The 20,803-nt window shown below is 41.2% G+C and overlaps 1 protein-coding gene and 1 non-coding gene across 3 annotated transcripts in view; both read left to right on the plus strand.

Moving 5' to 3' along the window:
- RARB (retinoic acid receptor beta) overlaps positions 1 to 20,803 on the plus strand; it is a 941,440-nt gene that overhangs the window by 209,120 nt on the left and 711,517 nt on the right. For both annotated transcript variants that reach the window (XM_088462736.1, XM_088462739.1), the window contains exon 2: positions 610 to 793. The gene's annotated coding sequence lies outside the window, so the exon portion shown is untranslated. The remainder of the gene's footprint in view (positions 1 to 609; positions 794 to 20,803) is intronic.
- LOC148535295 (U2 spliceosomal RNA) lies at positions 19,620 to 19,811 on the plus strand. Its single transcript, XR_015875812.1, has one exon. It is a non-coding gene; the product is annotated as a U2 spliceosomal RNA (small nuclear RNA).

Below are 20,803 nucleotides of genomic sequence, written 5' to 3' on the forward strand. Positions count from 1 at the left end.
TCTTTTTTCCTTGCAGTTTCATTGAACTGTTGATAACGGAGTGTATTTAAAAAAAAATTAACAACTCGCATTTTTCTTTTTAGCGTTTTGGTTGTGTTTTGTTTTTTGTTCTTTGAGTTAACTGAAAATATGTTCTTCCTATTTTATGAAATTGTTGGAGAACAAAATTATGGCAAATATATTTGTGATAGCAAGCAAACATTTTGTTTTTATTTTTTTAAACTTACAATATGAAAATATGATTGATTACAGTTGGCAACTCATCCTTCTTTATATAGTTACCTATGTGAAGTGTACCAAAGCTGATTAAATGTCACATTCTTATAAACTTTTTGGTCTTTGACAGTTTTTTCACAACCTCATTTGGGCACCACTACTTTATAAATATACAGCATTATGTTTAATGCTAATGTACAGTATTTAGCAAGGGTATTCGTTGAAATATTGGGAGTGTGACATGATTACAAGGCTCAGCAATTGTTCACATACCACCTTTTTGGTCCAGCAAATCATTTTGTATCAAGTGAAAGAATGCACATGATGTAATTACTTTCCACAGTTACTGTGACAGAACTGGAATCATTTGTTTGTGATGTCATCACTTTGCAGGTAGACACAGATTAAGAACGGAATGTGCAAGTGAAAAGGATTGGAGTAGCAGGTTAATGTTATATGGAGGTGCAACTCTTAAGTTCCCCGCTAGCAGTGCATGACAAACAATAACAAGCTAAATTTGCCGAAAAGAGGGCTTCTCTGCACAAGAATAGACAACGCTGTCCATTTTTCATTTAAGGTAGGCGTAACTGTTTTATTGTATTCTATGTAATTACTGTATTGTGTAAAACATGGTCTGTGCATTGTATTGATGTTGTATTGAGGTTGATTACAACAATCTTTCAGATTTCGAGAGCAAAAGCTACAATCTAAAATATGTGATAAAAGCCAGTAAGTTGGGAAGTGATGTTGCATTTAGTAACTCATCATAAATTGATATATTTTACTGAACAATGGTAAGAATATAATACTGAATGTAAATTAGGTATAGTAAGGTAAATTAAATATAATTGATTTTTAATACATAACAATAACACATTATGAAAGTTGTGCCTTCATTTTTGGTGACATTGTCAGAATATTTGAAGCACAGAATGTGAATGAGACATTTCTAATAAATATAACATAAACAATACACACATTATGTGTAAAAGGGAATCGGTATGTTATACCGCTGGACGTAAGACCAGTGGATGAAATACCGACGCCGGAAGGCCGGCAGATGGAGATCCCGACAGGGAAAGTATTATCCCTATCCCTACCCCTCCCCCCCATAACCCTCCCTTAGTGGTGCCTATTCCTAACCTTCCCCCCCAGTGCCTAAGCCTAACCTCCCCCCAGGGGTGCCTAAACCTAACCCCCCCTCCTTGCACCCTAACCCTCCCAGGGGGGTGCCTAACCTCCCCCCGGGGGTGCCTGACACTAACCCCCCCTTCCCCATGCCTAACCCTCCCAGGGGGTTGCCTAACCCTAAGTCCTCCCAGGAGTCCCTAAACCTAACCCTCCCCCCTGCAGCTAACAGCTACCGAAAGCCCGGCCTATCTACGTTCGGGGTGTCGGGATTTCGGCATGGGGCTAATGATAGGCGTCGGTATTTAGACGCCTATCGTTAGTCCCATGCCAGGCTTTCACTGTCGGGAAGCCGTCCGTCGGCATTTCGACCGCCGGCTTCCTGACTACATCCCCTGTAAAAAGTACTTAGCCAAATCACTTCTAACCAACAAGCAAATATGTTACGGTCATATTACAGGAACACCTGTAGTTTGGGAGAACTCAACGCAACATCGCTGTAAATACTTCTGATTCCTACTGACATCCTACAGAAGTGGCTGAGTAAGCAATCAGCATTTGCATCAGAAAGTAAAGTATCATTCAAATAATGCTGTCTCAAACTTTAGTGCTATTTGCATTTGAATACTCCTAACTTGTGATCACAGATTTTAAACACCTTGGGGTTTGAGTTTGAACAGTGAGGTCACTGGCATAGGACCATAACAGCTTTAGTAATGTGGATGTCAGTGAAGTATATGAACATTGCATCCATGCCACAGTGTGATTGATCGATGGGGTGTTCATATGGTATACGTTCAGGAAGCCGGCGGACACAATGCCGACCGATGGCTTCCCGACTGCTTAATCCTGGCGAGGGTTAAATGACAAGCGTCTATATCTAGACGCCTGTAATTTTACCGGTAGAAGGGATGCCGGGCGCTGGCACGGACAGCCGCGGGTGGGGGGGAAGATTAGGTTTAGGGATTCCAGAGGGGACGTAGGGTTAGGCACCCCCCCCCCGGGAGGTTGGGGTTAGGCAACCCCCCCGGGGGACTTATGTTTAGGCGGCGGGGAAGGGGGGGTTAGGTTTAGGCACTTAGAGGGGGGGATTAGGTTTAGGCACGGGGGGGGGGTTAGGGTTAGGCACCCTAAAGGAGGGTTAGGGGGTAGAATTAGGTTAGTTTATACTAACCTTTAGGACGATCAGGATTTCTTCGTCTGTCGGGCTGCCCCCGGGATTTGAACCATGAATCCCAGTGGTAAATCATACCGAATACTTTCATATATTTTAGGTAGGTTTAGCTATTTTTCTATTGTGCTCCTGTTTGAAAGGTGTCATAATAAAGGATCTTCTTCACTGATGTATGGAGGGCTCTTCACCCAACTGATATAGATTTTGCATGTGTCTCTGCCGCTCACGGGACTTTATCTAGACTTGATTTTCTAATGATGTCTGATTCAATTATTTCAAATGTTATTGATGCTAACATTGAACCTATGTTTTTGTCGGACTACTCATTAGTGTGGGCTTCATTTTCCACCGTGCTGGATGCGGGTTCATTTAAGTGTTGGCCCTTCCCTACTAATTTGGCATCTAGGATTTTGTAGTAAACTTTAAACTTTGTGGGAAGAGTATAGGCTTGATAATTTACAATCCCTTCAGGATGACGCACTGAACTGCTGGCAGGCCTCAAAGGCTGTGATTAGAGGCCGCATTATTGAATACGTTTCCCACCAAAAAAAAAAGTTTTCCGCTTCTTTTAAACAACTACAGATGCAGCTTACGGAGGCCTACCAGGAATTTAAGCAGTCCCCTTCTCCGAGTACAAAGACCTTTATATAATGAAGCAAAAATTAAATTTGATGCTCTTATGTCTTCTCTGAGCGATAGACATTTACAAATTTGGAAACAAATCAGGACGTCTTCTTTATAACCTTTTGATAGGCTCTTCTTCTCCCTTCCTTATACATAGGTTGAAACGCCCTGATAATACAATAACTGTATCTAATAAAGACATAGCAGCTGTTATGTCACAATTTTATACCAGAATTTATTCCCATCTGTCACGGACCTCCGGCCGATCTCTCCAGATACGCCAATCTGAGAATCGCCGCCTGTGACTTTTACAAGTTAACTCATCACGCGTGGTTAAATAAACCTGATAGCTGCCATCAGTTAAAGTAACTTTAATGCTTCAGCATAAGGAGAGCTTTTGCTCTCACCTGCATACACACTTATCAACACTTAGAAAAATAGGTAACGTGGGCCAAGTTTAGGCCTTGGGTCATAAAAACACAGTTCCAGAACTAGATGTTTTAATTCAAGGAATGCTTTGAAAGCTTAGTTGCAAAAAGTTACAAGATTATAATAATATTAAATAAAAGGTTGCACATAATTTGCTCACAAATTCAGAAATAAAATAGATGGGAAGAAACAAACCACACCGTTGTCTTAAGTGATTTGGAGGACGAAGCAGTCCCTAGTGACGAACTCTGATTCAATCTGTACCACACGATAGCCCCTCAGAAATGAACAACAAACTATAGGTGAATCACATATTTATCTTCCTTTCAGGCACACCCCGACCCCCTCCCTGAGGTGATTTTAACATTTGCCAGCTCAGAGAGGGTTGTCCAGCTGGCTGGATCTTTCGGGTCTCTCTGTCATCTGGGCAGGGGTTATTTTAATTACCTTTCAGCCCTCTCTGAAGTTTGAGAAGTGGGCTTAGGTGAATAAATGTGCACACGGCTTAAGTAATAAAGCATACACCTCAGGAGCCTGACTGTAACACAGGGTTTCTTGGTCACCAGAGCAAGGGTTAGGTCACTGCTCACTCCCTAGCTTGTTTGAAGCTCATAGCTTAGGCGAGAGATTTGACACCTTGCTGGTCAGTCTGTCTCTCGTTGTCATGTAAGCCTGACCCCCTGTGGGTTTATATCCAGACTCCACTCTTTGATCCCCGCTTCACCTCAACAACTTGTACCCTGAGCCTAGGGCAATAAGTAAACACTACTAGGCAGTCCATTAACTCTCAGTTATACATTTTGAAAAGCATTTCTCCTACAGAGAATAGATAGATTGTACATACAATGTAAACAGCAGTGCCATTGGACATTTATGGCTGGGCAGGAACACAAACTTCCTATAACCTCTCTTTCAACCTATGTTCAAAGGGCTTGTCATTTTCTAAACACAGATAACATTTCATACCAAGTTAAAGAGAAAAAAAACAACAACAAGTTACATGTTTATACCATTTGCATTCGGCGCAGTTATGCTCATGCGGACGCAAAATCCGTCTTTTCGCGACACCATCCACTTTGCCATGAGCGCTCTAAGGCCCGTATTGAATTAGTTTTGCACCCGCGATACTTTTTCATATGCTGCACTTTTCGCTGACATTGTGCATTTTAGCTGCAATAACTGTTCGTGAGCGACCCCGCTATTCGCCGTATTCAATTCCAAAACACTCGAAAACGCAACCCGGTGAATGCAAAGCAGGCGAAAATTGTGGAAATCAGCCTGACACCCCCTAAAAGATGCACTAACATTTGGGATCAATGTACATGCCCCTGAATAGCCCTAATAAAGCAATTTGGGGTACTTAAGTTGTGTCAATTGTCTCTATTTAGCGCTTTTACACAACTGCTGAAGAATAGCATTAAACAGTTTTTTATGGTGAAATAAGTAGTCCTGTCAAATTTGGGGTACTTGAAAATGGGTGCAAGCATGGTTTAAAGTCGCTAAAGTGAAGTTTAAAAAAAAACTTAAAAGCACCTCAAGCAAGCATCTGTAATCAAAAAAACACCTTGCTCATACTTGCAGACCCCCCAAAACTCTATTTCGCTACTTTAAAAGTTTGTACCCCCACTTTGCACTTTTTTGTCCCCTTTTTCAAAGTGCTTTTTTGGGGTGTACCTCACTTTTAAATTTTTTTTGACGCAGTTATCCTTTGGGGGGCTGTCCTAAGGGTGCTGAGTGGCTTCCCCACCTTTGCACCCCTAAATAGCGATTTTGCACTTTTTTTCTCCACCTAGTCATAGGCGAATCTTTTTGCCTATTACATTGCATTGTGTTTTCGCGTACGAGAAAAGCAGATGAAATTGAATACGGAGATAAGTTTACGGCTGGCGAAAAGACGCAATTGGCGATACTTTTGTGGATTCCGGCTTTTCACTTCTAATTGAATACGGCCCTAAATCTGACTTTTGGTCAAATAATATTTTACCTAAATTAGACGCTGATACTGCAGCTAGCGTGTTTGCCCCTACCTCTTCAAAGGAGGCGGAAGTTGCAATATAATCCTTACAAAATCTCAAATCCCGTGGCCCAGATGGCTTCTCTGGGGAATACTACAAAATCCTTGCTCCTAGATTGATAGATGCCCTAGTAATATTTTTTTATGAGATTTTCCATACATATAAATATATTATGTACATACATGCAGAGACCTCCATTGGTGTAAGGTCATCTGATCCCAGAAATTTCATGAGGCAATTATACATTTACTCCCTAAGCCAGGTAAAGATCTATCACTCCCGGGCTCATATAGACCCATACTACTTTTAATTCTTGATTATAAATTACTTACAAAAATGACTGCTGATAGATTGCAGTTTTTGCTCCCCTCGGTTGTTCATACTGATCAGACAGGATTAATTTTAGGTCGCCACTCTACGGAAAACATTTGCAAGGTGCTCTCTGCTGCTCAATGGTTGAAGTCTTCTGGTTCCCTAATTCCTATGTTTATTCTATCATTGGATGTAGAGAAAGCCTTCGACCTTGTGTCGTGGGACCATCTAATTTTGCTTTCCAGAAGGTATAATTAGTCTACTCCAAACTTTATATTGCTCATCCAGCTCTAGAATTATTTGCAATGGCTTCCTGTCAGACTCTATCTCTTTACAAAGAGGTACAAGACTGGGTTGTCTCCTATCCCCCTTTTCGCTCTCACGATTATACCACTAGCCATAGCTTTGCGTAAACTTCCCCAATTTAAAGGTATACAAGTAGCTGGTCAAGAACTTAAAAATGCGTTATTTGCAGATGACATGATATTATTTATTTCTGACACTTTAGGATCCACTCCGACAATATTGGCATCAATTCAATTTTATGCTTCCTTTGCAGGCTATCGTGTTAACACCTCTAAAGGTGCATACACACGGTCAGATTTGTCAGATGAACGATTTGACCAACGATTTGAACTCGAACGATTTTTGACTGCATTAAAATGCATTTAAACAGGTGCATGTCTGAAGTATCATGCCCCTAATGCTTTATTTTTTACACAAATGTTGGCAGTGTCCCAAAATTAAAAGATTTTGGTATTATATTCTCTGGTTTATCAATACTACATTTCACTTACGTTTACCTATGGATCAAAGTGCCAGGTTGAATTCAAATTTTACTGCTTGGGGCCTACATCATTCGCATAAAAAGCTTGTTCCTTTTTTATGTGTGTTTCTTACTCTGGCTAAAAAGCTGGTTCTCACAAACTGGATTAAGAGGTCATCACTGTTAGGATTCTGGTATATTTTAGAGAGAGAGTCCAGCAACAGCCTTGAGGGCTGGAACACTTGGCTAGCTGCGGCTGTGGAGCAGCCTTGAGGTCTGATACTTTGACTAGTTGTGGCCCGAGGGCTGAAGAAGTTGATGTAGTCTTTGGGTTATGTAGCAGCCTTGAGGGCTGGTAAGTCTTTGACCAGTCGTGGCCCGAGGGCAGTGATATAATATGCGGTCTTTGGGCCGTGCAGCAGCCTTGTGGGCTGCTAAACCTTGGCAGGTTGTGGCCTGTGGGCTGTAGAACAAGATGCAGCAGCCTTGGCAGCGGTGGTCTGATGACGGACCTGTGTTGACACAGGCGGTGATCCGCTGGATTGCATACTTTCTACGCTGGATGCGACCTGTGCCGCCTGGTTGACGCAAGCGGTGGTTCGCTGGATTGCGTACTTTGGATGCTGGATTTACGGCCTGTGTCGCTGGGTTGACACAAGCAGCTGGATGCAGAACTGCACACTGGACACTGAGTGCTGTCTGTGCCACCTGGATGACACAAACAGCAGAGCGTGGATATGCGGACCGTGCCGCCTAGATGACAGAAACGGCAGGTAGTAGATATGCGGACCATGCCGCCTAGATGACACAAACGGCAGGTAACAAAAGCTGACAGGAGGACTGGGTAGTCGACTGGATTACAGGAGACAGCGCCAAAACCGGAAACACGTGAAACGATATCACCGGCATTGGAGCAGCGTTCGCATCAGGAGGAAATAGCCGCAGGAACCAATCCTGAACAGAGTAGGGATGACGGACAGTTGATAGGAGGAGTTCAGCGACTGGTCCTCCGACGTTCGCATGAGCGGCTTGTGACAGTCATCTAGACTTGACAACTTGCGTTCTTTAGTTTTACGCACACTGTATTTGGACTGTCAGTCCACTCTCCCAGACGTTGAAAGAAATGTTCTTGTTTTTATAAGAAATAGGGGCCATATATTGATACTTTGAGCCATATTCAATTAGAGGCAAAGTTTTCGCCTGTCCGACTTTTCACTTCATTCGCCTGTTTCAGAGGCAAATTTATTCCGTGCTCATCCCCGCTTTTCGCCTAATTCAATTGCAAAACAGGCGAAAGCGGAAATTGGCGAATGCGGAACAGGCGAAAAGTACTGAAAGAATTGGGGAAATCAGTCTGTACCCCAGAAAAACATATATTAACATAGGGAATCAATATAGATGTGTACTAATAGCCCTAATAAAACTATTTAACGTACTTAAGTTGTGCAAATTGCTTGCTATTAGCGTCTAGGTAAAAGTGGTGAAGAATGGCATAAAGCAGTATTTTTTGTTGAAAATAAGTAATCCTGTCAAATTTGGGGTACTTGAAAATGGATGCTAGCATATTTTTATGTCTCTAAAGTGAACTTTTAAAAAACATGAAAACTCCCCCTGCTGCATGCACCTGCAATCCCAAAAACACCTGACCAATACTTGGGAACCGCCAAGAAGTTTATTTCGATACTTTTAATGTTTATTCCCCCCACTTTTTAAATTTTCACCCCAAAAATGACATGTCTTTGTTGGGGTGTTCTTAGGTTTTTGTTTCTGTTTTTTGTCAGATTTGTCCTTCGGGGGGCTGTCCCAAGGGGTCTGAGTTGTTTCCCCATGTTTGCACCCCAAAATAAAGATTTTACATTTCTTTTCACCAGCTATTGATCGGAGAATCTTTTTTGGAGAATTGTTTCCGCTTAGGTGAAATTGTCCTGGAAATGAATTTGGTAAATTTTTTTTAGGCAAATTTTTCGCAAAAAAACAGGCGGAGATGGCTTTTCGCCTCTAATTGAATTCCCCTCTGTGTCACAGACTCAACAAAATCATATTTTTAACTTATTTGAAGCTACTACTTGGTATATGTATAGACAATTACTTTCTGAATCTGAAATACCGATCCCCGATGAATGAATGTATTAATGTCAGTTCTTTGTAATTTATTTTATATGTCAATGCTGACCCCTGATATATTCCTTATTCATGGACATCTCTGTTCATTGGCTACGCTCTTCTTCTCCATTTTATATCCTCCCTTCCCTTGTCTTATCCTAACATGTCTTTATTATTTTTATTTTGTATGTTTATTTGTTATATTTACAAAGATATGCTGCACATTGAATTGTATATTATCTCATTATTGATGTTTGATGGTCATTGATATAAGCATCATCTGATATTGTGCTTGTAAATTTTATTGAAAAACTCGATAAATATAATTTATAAACATAAAGGATCTTCTTAAAGATTTCTTGTTCTTGCTCTATGGGGGATTGGAGAAGGGAATGATTGATCATTTTAATTTGGGACACACACACACACACACTCACTTTCTTGCATGGAATATGACTCTAACTTGTGAGGTTGTAGGACTTCTGAAGGATTTCTCCCTTTATTACTGCAAAGGTAAAAGACTGCCGTTACTGTGTTGCAGAATGTGGAATATCAGCATTTTTAAGACTGTGTTATTTTTGCTACAATTTCAAGTAAATTTAGTTTCATAACAACTTTACACTTTTATCCTCAGTGTAATGTTAAAAATGTGCATATATGATAATGTAATAGGGACTTTATTGAACTATAATTTAATTTGTAACTTTAGCAGGTGGACCGATGTCAACATTAAAGCATTTTTTTCCTGTGAAGTTAACATCAAAGTGTCAGCTTTGAGATGTAGATCAAAGTGTTGTCAACATTTCTGTTAACTTTGAGTATAATTTCAGAATGCAAGAAGAAACTTTGCTGTCAGCATATCTGAAATGTAAATAGGAGACCATTGTAAAGGTCATAAATATAGGAAACTTAAATAGAAAGTCCCTAAAACCAGACCCAGATATTTTCATACAACAGCTACGATCTGCCATACGCAGAATCATTCATTTGGGTCTTTGGATTTGTCATGAAATGAATAAACCTGATCTCTATGTGCAGACTCTGAACTACTCTCATAGTTTCATTTTTAATTATATAGCTAATTTTCTATCAAGTTGGTGGACATACTGTACAGTACTTTTACGGATTACTGTTTCGGCAAATTGTCATGGGGTGGTGTGATTACCTCGAAATGTTTTTCCCAACATAAGAGCGGCATCTTGTAAAAGTTATTGAGCATCATCATACATTCTTTGTATAACTTTTTTGCGATAGCTGCGTTCGTGTCAATATTCACTGCACTTACTAGTCTGTATTAATCTTACATATGTTTGCCATCTCTTAATGTCTTGGCTTAAAGTATCTGGCATACTGTATTTTATTTAGCAAATTGAATTAACCCTTCTGGCCTGCTATACCTATATTTATAATTATAAATTAAATTGGGAACTGCTCGTTTACATGCTGTAAGCTTATCCTGTTCTTTTTCTCCTACAAGACCAGGCCTATAATGTTGACCATGTGTTGCTTAACAAGGTGGAGCCTTCCCTGTCATACTCTGTAACCGGTTATTAGGTCTACAGTAAAAAGGTAGACAATACAAGTTAGACAGGCAATAGGTCGACAGGGTCTGAAGGTCGACAGGGTCATTACGTCGACACACAAATGGTCAACACTTTTTTTTTTTGTTAGGGTTAGGCACTTACCGGAGGGTTAGGGTTAGGCACTTACTCCGAAAGTTAGGGTTAGGCACCAGGAGGGAGGGTTAGGTTTAGGCACTTACCGGAGGTTTAGGGTTAGGCACTAGAAGGAACGGTTAGGGTCAGGCACCAGGAGGGAGGGTTAGGGTTAGGCACCAACGGGAGGGTTAGGGTGAAGATTAGGGCTACAAAAAAAACCATGTCGAGCATGTCTGTGTCGACCATTTGTGTCGACCTAATGACTCTGTCAACCTTCCGTCCCTGTGAACATTACCATTCGACCTTTAGTGTGTCGACCTTCAGACCCTGTCGACCTATTGCCTGTCTAACTGGTATTGTCTACCTAAACATTGTCTACCTTTTTATTGTAGATCTAATGATCCACACCCTCATACTCCCTGTCATGCACTATAGTTTTGATATAAAAACTATGTTTTTATACAAGTGTGCCTCCCCAGCCATTGACCTCACCGCATGTAACTGATGGCCACTACAGGGCCTGAAGGTATGCAGGGCATGGAAACGCTGCCCCCTTTGATCACCTTTCTACAAACACTAATCCTTGTCTAAGGAAATTTTCTGGTTAATATATATTTGTATTCTTATATAACAGTACATGGCTCTATGGGCCTGATTCAGTAAGCAACGCAATGTTGCGTTCGCACGCACTTGGTGCATGCGTGTATATGCTAATCATGCATACGCACAGTTCTCTCCTGTGCGACCCTTGCTGAATCAGACCCTATGTGCCCAGATGATGATTTAAATACTAGATTCAACAATGTATTATATATTTGATTGATATGTTTTTCAAACAGGCAGCTGTATTTTGAGAGCTCCCTTATTTTGATATATCCTGTCACAGGCATTAACTGCACTCTGAAAGGGCACTCACTGACAGCCATGTAATGGAAGGCTGTCAGTGAGCGCCCTCTCAGAGTGCAGTTAATGCCTGTGACATTTCAGCACCAGCAGCACTATCCACCATGGACTATATATGAGCAGTTCACTTCACTTTAATTCCTTACATTTGTCAGGCCACCATGGGGGGAGAAAAGGCCGCCACTGCTGCTGATGTCCGACACCAGCGCTGCTGATGCCGCCAAGCTTCCCACCAGTATAAATGTGCACTGCTGGCTGGGCCGGCCACCGCTACCCACAACCCCGCGGTGGCTGGCCTTTACTTAACATGACGTCACGCGTCGTGACGTCATGACGTCCCCGTCCAGGCCCCTCCCCTGGCATTCCCGGATTCATGCATGCTCAGTCCGAAATTTCAGAAACTGGCAGTTGATGAACACTTTGTGGGGCAGCAGAGGCTTCATTTAAAAATCAGGAGCCTTACGCTAAAATTGGGAGAGTAGGCAAGCCTGCTGTCTTCCGAGGCAGTTGTAGCAGGAGCTGATTCTGAGTTGGGAGCAAAGTACAACCATGTTCACGGCAGTTGGGGCAGATTTAAAAGGTGCAGACAGATTTACATTTAAAAGGGGCATGTCCAAGATCAAACCTAATTCGCAGTGTAAAAATAAAGCTGCCCTGTATTTGTGGGTTACATGCAAAGCAGACAGTATTTACCCTGCACTCAAAAAAAAAAAATGTATTTGCTCCGCTTGTATTGCACCATGATTTGTTCCAGATACAGTTACTTGCTTTTTTTTTTTTTTCTTTACTCCCACCTCAGAATCAGCCCCAATGTGCGCAAGTGTTAAGCTGTATCGTCTGCTGCTTATGGCTTTCATCACTCATTTGTATCTGGTTTTGCTAACAGCTTTTTGTCATCCATCCATGATCTAGTGTAGCTTTGGGACTAGAGCCTTCAGTCAATCAGCCCTCAATTGAGTCTTTTTAAGAATCTCTTTATTGATGTATTTGTCTTATAAAAGGAGCCAAAAGAAAGCTGGCACAAAAAGTGATATTTCACTTCCAGACCAAATGGTGTCTTTTCTGAGCTGCATTAAACCGTGGGACACCTTGGAGCTGAAGTTTATCAGTAAATAGAGCAGATATTTTGGTATATCCTGCCCATTAGCAGTCTATTCTGACAGTCTTTCAAATAACCATCTGGTGCCACATTAATGATTCCTGGGAGACCTGTCTGAGCGATAATTGATTATTTTGAAGGTCCTGAACAATTTGGATGGCATTACTGATGATATTTTTACCACGTTTTACACCTTTATACTCAGCCAACATCAGGGCTTTCCCCGGGTAATTAGAGAGGTACATTCATTCATAGGTGTACAATTTGCGGCATGTAGCAGACAATGAAGTCAGGAGATGTAAGACCAGCTGTAACACATTATTGGCATAGTGCAGTGGTTCCCAAACTGCGCCGCGCCACCCTGGGGTGCCTCAGGATAATAGCAGGGGTGCCTCAGGTTGGTGGACAGCACCAAATCAAATTCTTTATGGTCAGTGTAATATAAATATGTGGACAAATAGAAGCGCAAACCTGTCCACCACCACATAACTGAGCCGAAGGATGACAGATAAGGACAATTTACTTATCTAGATTTTTTCTGAATTTCTCAATAACAAACTTTTGACCCTGGGGTGCCATAAAAACAAGGCTGATGCACTAGGGCGCCGTGATTCAAAAAAGTTTGGGAACCTCTGGCTTAGTGTAAAATGTTACGTACCCCACCAGATGATTACTGTTGTTCACTTTGCGTCAGGTATAGTATGTAAACATGGATAAGCATTCAATGGCACAACACACGTATTGTAGACATGGACTCCTCTGCAAATGTCATTGGTATAATGCTTTAGTGATCATGCTGTTCTAGTTTTGCAGGATTGCACTTGATCCATCTGATTTTTATCCATTTTGAAGAATATCTGTATAAAATATACACATCCCAATTGTAAGCTATGCACATGCAACTGACAAGGGGTTTATAATCCGTAAATGTGCTACATGGTGGTTTAAATAATTCTCCCCAATACAATTAAAAGAGCTCTGGCTAGAGATGCATTAAGATTAAAAAAAAAGACTGTTAGAAAACCATGCATATTTACCTGGGTGTTATAATGGCTGTAACGGTTCCCCACTGCAATCCTCTATATGCTTACTGAGCAGCCTTACAAACTGTGAGGGTGTCAGTGTATGGGATGTATATCAAAAGGTCGACAATGACAATGTCAACATTCATAATGCCGACAGTTATGATGTTGACATAGTTAAAATGTCAGCAGGCAAAATGTCGACATTCTCAGAATGTCCATATTAGAGTTAGGCTGCGGGTGGCGGTTAGGGTTAGGCTACGCTGGGGAGGGGTTTAGAGTTAGCCTGTGCGGGGGAGGGTGGTTAGGGTTAGTCACCAGATGGAGGGGTAGGGATTTAGGGGTAAAGGAGAAATAGTGACCCGAACTTCGGAGGATCACAGCTATGACCTGAAAGTCTCAGTCACATGTCCACTGGGATCCAGTAGCCGCACTGGACTTACCCCTGCCGCCAGGCCACCAGGAATGATATGTCGACATTCTAAAATGTTGATATGTCATCACTATTTATAGGATAAATGTCGACAAGGTCAAAGTCGACATTATCACTTTTGACATGTCATACCACACGCCACTGTACTCCCTCTGCAAAATTTCTGTTCACCTGAATTGGATGTTTGCAGAAGAAGGTTTTAGTTAAACCATTTAGGTTTGTTTTAAACAGGCGGTGTGGGACGCAGAGTGCTACTCCAGGCTGCTAACAGCCGTCGGAGACAGTGGTGGGTCTAGAAAACAAGAATAGCATTCTGTCAGTTTTTACTTATTTCCTGCATCCATGCAAAACTCAATTTTAAGTTTTAGTTGAAGCTCCCCAGTAAATAGAATGTGATAATGCCATTTGATGCAGTTGAGCCTCTATTTAGCTAGATGACTAAGATAGACAGAGCACATCACATGTTTTATTATCTTTTTATAACTGGTTAGAGGACAGAGTGTACTGTGTATTATGTTGGCCACATATGCTGTGATATTGCAGCTGATACTGGAAGTTGTGCCAGTATCACAGAGTACAGCTGAAAATGACAGCGATGCTGAGAATAATTTGCAGTCATATTCGGACTAACCGCGTGTGTGTTGTCAGATTGGACACTCGTCGACCAAGGAGCTACATAAAGTACTCACGTGGGGGGATCTTAGCATTACTTGCTGTCCCAATTGTACAGCGCAAATTTATATGGTGGTGCTATTTAAAAACTTAATAAATAAATAAAAACTCTACATTTGGAGCATGTATTTTGTGTGAATTTAGGCTCCAACCACCATGTCGCCTGCATAATGTCATTAGGATAGAAATCACCAGAATGAATAGCTTTCATAATTGGTAACATGAATTGTGACCAATCTGTTGATAATGTATGAAAATTTACCTGTGAGCCTACACGTTTTATGATGTAAGTTTCCATAATAGAGCTGAGTGAACTACTCTTACAGTATGTATATATATATATATATAATTATATATATATTATTTTTTTTTGCACAAATCTTCTTTAATTAGCAGTTATATTAGAATCAAAGGCATCTTTGTTCATGTAGTTCTGCAACTTGTGTCCATTGCTTTATCATTTATGGGCTGTATTAGAGTGGCACCATAGTAGGCTATAAATATGTGCTGCTGTGTTCGTGGGGCAGTGGTGTGGAGACTCACATTGCTATATTTTACAAGCACTTCCCTGCACATAAATTGATTTTTAGAGCTCCCGGGTTGGGGGCGGAGTTTAGCGGCGGTGCTTGGACTCCTGCAGAGATGGTCGCACCAGAGCTTTTCCGCTGCTGAGGGAATCTCCCTGGTCGGCCGGCCATACTGCAAGCTCCCACTGGAGATGGACTCTGCCTCTCTTGCTCCTGCGGTGCTCCTTTGATGCCATTGTGGTCCTCCAGTGCGCACCCATATAGTGCCGTGCATATGCAGGCTCATGTCTGCTGTTGTGGCTCTGTTCCCCTCTCCCATGTTGTGGGGAGTCAGATGTCCTATCACTAGCTGTGGCAATGGCAGCAGCATTAGCATGGCTTATGAATAGCAATGTATGCAACAGCAGCGCTACAGGTATATTGCGATGTTAAGGCAAAGAAAAAGGAAAATACCAGCGCTAGTTTATATATAGAAACTATTGCCACAAATACCAATGGACAGTTGATACCTTAATAGATACTCCAGAAATAACATAGTCACATGCTGGGTAAATATAATTGCAAGACTTAGTGTATCCCATAGGCGATGAATTACCGGTATAGGTCACGGAATTGGCGGTTTGTAGCGGCCATTTGCAGTCATTTTTCAGGGCTGCAGTGCTCCACTGGAGATGAATGACAGCGCCAAAGTAAAAAGGGATTGGAAAGTCCAATAAATGAATGTTGCCAGCAATAGGAAGGAGTATAGCAAGGTCTGTAGGCTCAATGCGTTTCACTGGTCAAAAAGTACATCCAGCTTCCTCAGGAGCATAAGTTCCTGAGGAAGCTGGATATACTTTTTGACCAGTTGAGTCTACAGTTTATTAGATTTATCCTTTGCCACAATTTTTTCAAATTTCAAGATACTTTCTTTATACATCTATGTGGGACAGCCATGGGAACGATATTTGCACATACTTTTGCTAATCTTGTGATGGGTATTTGGGAGGAAGATTTCATTTATACTAATAATTCATTAGTTAGTCATCTTATTTATTACAAGCACTATATAGATGACATTTTGCTAATTTGGGAAGGAGATTAAAAAATTTTCGAAGGCTTTTTTAAACAAATATCGGACAATGGCCCTCATTCAGAGCCGTACGCTGAGCAGAGCGCACGCTCTGAATGAGGGCCGGGCTCCATTTTCATGGAGCGTCCTCCTGGACGCTCGTATAGCTGTGGGTCACCACCCACAGGCTATACGAGCGTGCATTGTGATGGTCGTGATGGTCGAGACCATCGCGACCATCGAATTTGCGAGCCGGAGCCTGCGGTTGAGGTTTTCAACCGCAAGCTCCGGAGTGATTTTGGCTCTATCAGAGCGGACAGCCGCTCGCGAGTGGGTCTGAATCAGGCCCTATGACTATAATCTTGCCTTTACACACCAGATAAACAGGGTGAATATTGACTTCCTGGATCTTACACTCACAGGAAACGAGGAACAGATTGTCACTTGCAATTATATAAACAAGGTAGATTCTAATAGCTACCTATACTTCAAAAGTTGTCATGCAAGAAACTGGAAAACCAACATTCCTTGTTCACAGTTTTACCGCATCAAATGCAATTGCAGTATACAACAAGACTGTGAGAATCTACTTTTAAAGAAACCTGAGAAAATCATTGAAAAATTCACTCCTTTTATTACCACTTACAGTAAATAAGAAGGCTTAATTAAAAAATCCTTCAATAAACATTGGAATGTCCTTCTAATGGATCCGGTTTTAAAAGAAGTTCTTCTCCCCTATCCGAAAATCGTTTTTACAAAAACTGCAAATTTGAAAGATATCTTGGCACCTAGGGTCCGATTCAGACCCGCTACGAGCATACAGCAGGTCGATGGTCCCCCACTGCGCACGCCGGAGCTGGCTCCGGCATGCGCATGCGCGAGCACCAGCGAGCGACGGCAGCTCCGTCGCTCCTGGGCTCACTAGAAGACGGGGTGGCTGTTGATATTGACAGCTCGCCCCATTTTGTAGGCGGGTCGGGGGGGTGGCTTGCCAAACAGAGGCATTCCTGAAGGAACGCCTGCTGTTTGGGGGCTGCCCCACTGACATCAAGAGTGATGTCAGTGGTGAGCTTCCGGCTCTATTAGAACCGGAAGCTCACTGGGGCTTGCGGCAGATGAGACCCTACCACAAGAGTCTCGTTGCAAGCCCCGATGGTCGCGATGGTCTGGACCATTGCGACCATCACCTGGCCGCTCGCTAAAGCTGTGGGTTAGCGAGCGGCCATAAGGCCAGCTCAAAAAAAAAATATGCCGCCTTTATTCAGAGCGTCCGGCTCTGAATCAGGCCCTAGTCTTCTTAGAAGTATAAAACATCCAGAGAAATCTGCACTGATGCTTTAAGTGTGGTAGTTGTAATATCTGCCTGTTTCTCCATCCCAACAGAAAAAAGTTTTTTAATTTCAATAATTCGAAGGAATATTTTATTAAGGACTTTATTAATTGTAATTCTATGATTGTGATCTACTTACTGGAATGTACTTGCGGATATAAATACGTAGGAAACACGAAGAGGATTCTCAAACTGCGTATACAAGAACATATTCGGAATATTAAAAATAGAGTAGTGACACGCAGTATCCAAATATTTCCTGGAAAAACATAATTCGAATCCAAGAGGGAGATGTTTTGTATTTTTGAGCTCCAAACTATGTCACCGCTTGGTTTTAATGAAAGCTTTTAAATAGCTCCCTTCCTTTGATTTCGTTCCCCTTGGGTCCTTTTTAATGTTGAATTCTTTTCCTTTTTAACAATTTATTTTATTATTTTGTATTATAAGTGAATTTTTTGCACGTCACTTTATATATCAAATTTTTATATTATCGCGTCCTTTTTTATATATTTCTATATTTATCTGTCAATTCCTTTATATCCATATTTTATATATTTATATTTTGGTGCATAATTGTAGTTCCTTTATCGCCAGTTTGGGATCACCTGTCTGCTGCAATATATTAGTTTGTGAAGCAACATCGGATCCCACAGAAAATGGCTGCAAACACTAGGGCGCATATGATAAAGGCCAGGTTTTGATCTCTTCCAAAATGGCTGCGCGCACTGGAGAAAACGAATCTTCAACGCTACAATGCTTTGATCCACGGGACTAGCACTGACTATATTTTGGCACTATTATTATTGTATGTGTATTCCAAATGAGTGCCTCTAGCTATATATATTGCTTCCGGTAATCTGTTGCTTTTTTGCACCGCCATTCAGGCTATAAGCACTGATGGAAGTGACGTCATATGATGGCGGTGCGTTCCAGGAACGTTCTGTCAGCCGGATATGACGGCGATATGCATTCCACCATAGCGACGGTTTCGTTTTTATAGATTTATACAATCTATAAGTTTTTATAACTTCAGGAATGATAGTATGGACAGCGATCTTCATCCCTATAGTAATTTTATCTGATGCATTGAAAATTAAAGCTACTAATTCTTTGTAGATCATTTGTCTCAGGATGTGACATCATCAGTAAGCATCATGGTTAGTATCCATCTTTAATTGGATGTGTAGGTATAAATATAGCTTCTTTGCTCACAACTAGTATCCCCTTGATGAAGTCTGGTAAATAAAAGACGAAATGCGTTGGGAATACAGTATCTGAATACCTCTTATGGACAGATAAGCTATTTTTTGTTATATATCTTGTACGTGTGTTTTTTTAGCCATTATTCGTTATTTGTGGCATTAAATTTATGTATTATACCCTTCATTATTTGTGATGTGGGTTTATTCTGGGACTGATGTGTTCCTAATAAGGCTGATTGTAGCCATGCATATGGATTAATGAAAACAGTACACACTATGTTGCATTTATCTTCCTTTATTTCATATGCCATAATTCCAATGGTGGTCATGTGACCGAAGTTTATATCACCAGATAAGTAGTGTTGACTTTTTCTTTATCTGCACAAGTTATTTTATCACAATTATTGGACATGTTTAGGCGCTCATGCTACACTTCACTTTGTATATTTGATTTCTCTATGTATACACCAGCACATGTTTTTATTGTGTAATTAGTAGCCACTCATTGATCATATGAGGAGTGTCACTTGGAATCACAATAGTATTTTTTATCTGAGTGCCCCCATATTCATTGTTATACTATATATATATATATATATATATATATATATATATATATAAATAAAATATAGTATACTGTATGTGCTCCAAGGTCACAAATAGATTAAGGACAGCACAAATGTTGTAGTGTTTAGCGGGTTAGGTCCCCATTTCGACCTTTGCAATGTGTTTGTGTGTTCTCCCTTTGCTTGCTTGGATTTCCCTGGAAAAATCACGATACAGCTCAGTTCCTTATGACAGTACCTGTTAGTTTAAGCTGAGGCTGTGAGTTCAGACTCACAGGGTGCAAGATTTCTTGTTTTAAAATACTCCACTTAGTACTATCTCTCCCTACTGTAGTGATAGGCTTTCCCATACTTACTTGAGGTTTTAAACTATTATATATCGGGCTTCCAAATCTTCGTATTACCTTTTGACTAAGATCAGGTGTAGTATCTGTTCCTATCAGTTTAATATCTAAGCCGCCCTTTATCCAGGGGCCATGCTTTAAATGAATTTCAGAACTGAGAGATGGGAGAATAGCTTGCTTTGTCCACTCCACACGTTATCCTGGTATCACTGTACTTCCAGGACCGGTGCACAAAAAAGATAGGATTACGGTCACTATCCCTCATTTGATTGGGGTCACTATTATCTAGGTTACATTTCATGTCCTTCCAAGGGGGGTAATAACCAGTTTAATGTACAAACTGTTAGTATAACCATGTTTACGCTATATTTTCTTGCAATTAAGAGGCAGCCTTCTGTTGTACTGTAACAAGAATCTCTCTCTCTTAAACAGGTTGGTCACTGTAGACTGTCTTGTTGTGTACATGGATGTGTATATATTTTATGTTATGTACATCCTCAGTGGAACACTCTAAGGTTACTGGGCTGTTGGTCGGTCCCTTCCCTTACCTGTTTCTCTCCCATGTGAGTACATGATGATTTTAGTTTTGCACTATTGTGATGCTGTGAGTCGGATTGTGGTGTCTTAGTGTGACCATACATGTCTCCGCTAACAATTCCACTAGTTTCCACACATCTTCTACTGAAGCAGCTCCAGTCTAAAGACCAAGATGTAGAGCGTAGAGTCTCAGGCCAACTACGGAAAATTTTGGCACTCTACCTACCTGAGGATGCCGGTCAGTAAAGATCTACAATGTGACCATATGGCTCCTGGTTGCTCACTGGTAAGGGGGTTTGTTGTACGCATTCCTTTGTAGACACTCTTGACGCAGATCCCTTTTTAGTAGTTTAACAAGTTCACTGCACGACAGCACAGACCCACTGCAAAGAAAACAACAGACATCTCATGGTATATATATATTGCTTTATTCCACTATTTCTCTATCCCCCTAGGTCGGCTAGATCTGGTCAGACAAACCCGGGATTTTCAGTTTCCTGTATCTGCTCTCTCTCTCTCCCTATGGGATTATCGTGTAGGGAATAAAAATCTATATTGCCTTAGCAGTGGCTTACTACAAGTGGTCATATGGGTGATAGGATGTGTCAGCCATGATGGAGTCACTGTTTCCAGTTTATATATTTGTATGCTTGCATAGTTACGTCCTTCTTCTAGAAGCGGTTTGCTCCCTT

This window comes from Taudactylus pleione, unplaced genomic scaffold (assembly GCF_031769625.1).
Source record: "Taudactylus pleione unplaced genomic scaffold, aTauple2 ptg000053l, whole genome shotgun sequence".
In the NCBI taxonomy this organism is placed as follows: Eukaryota; Metazoa; Chordata; class Amphibia; order Anura; family Myobatrachidae; genus Taudactylus; species Taudactylus pleione.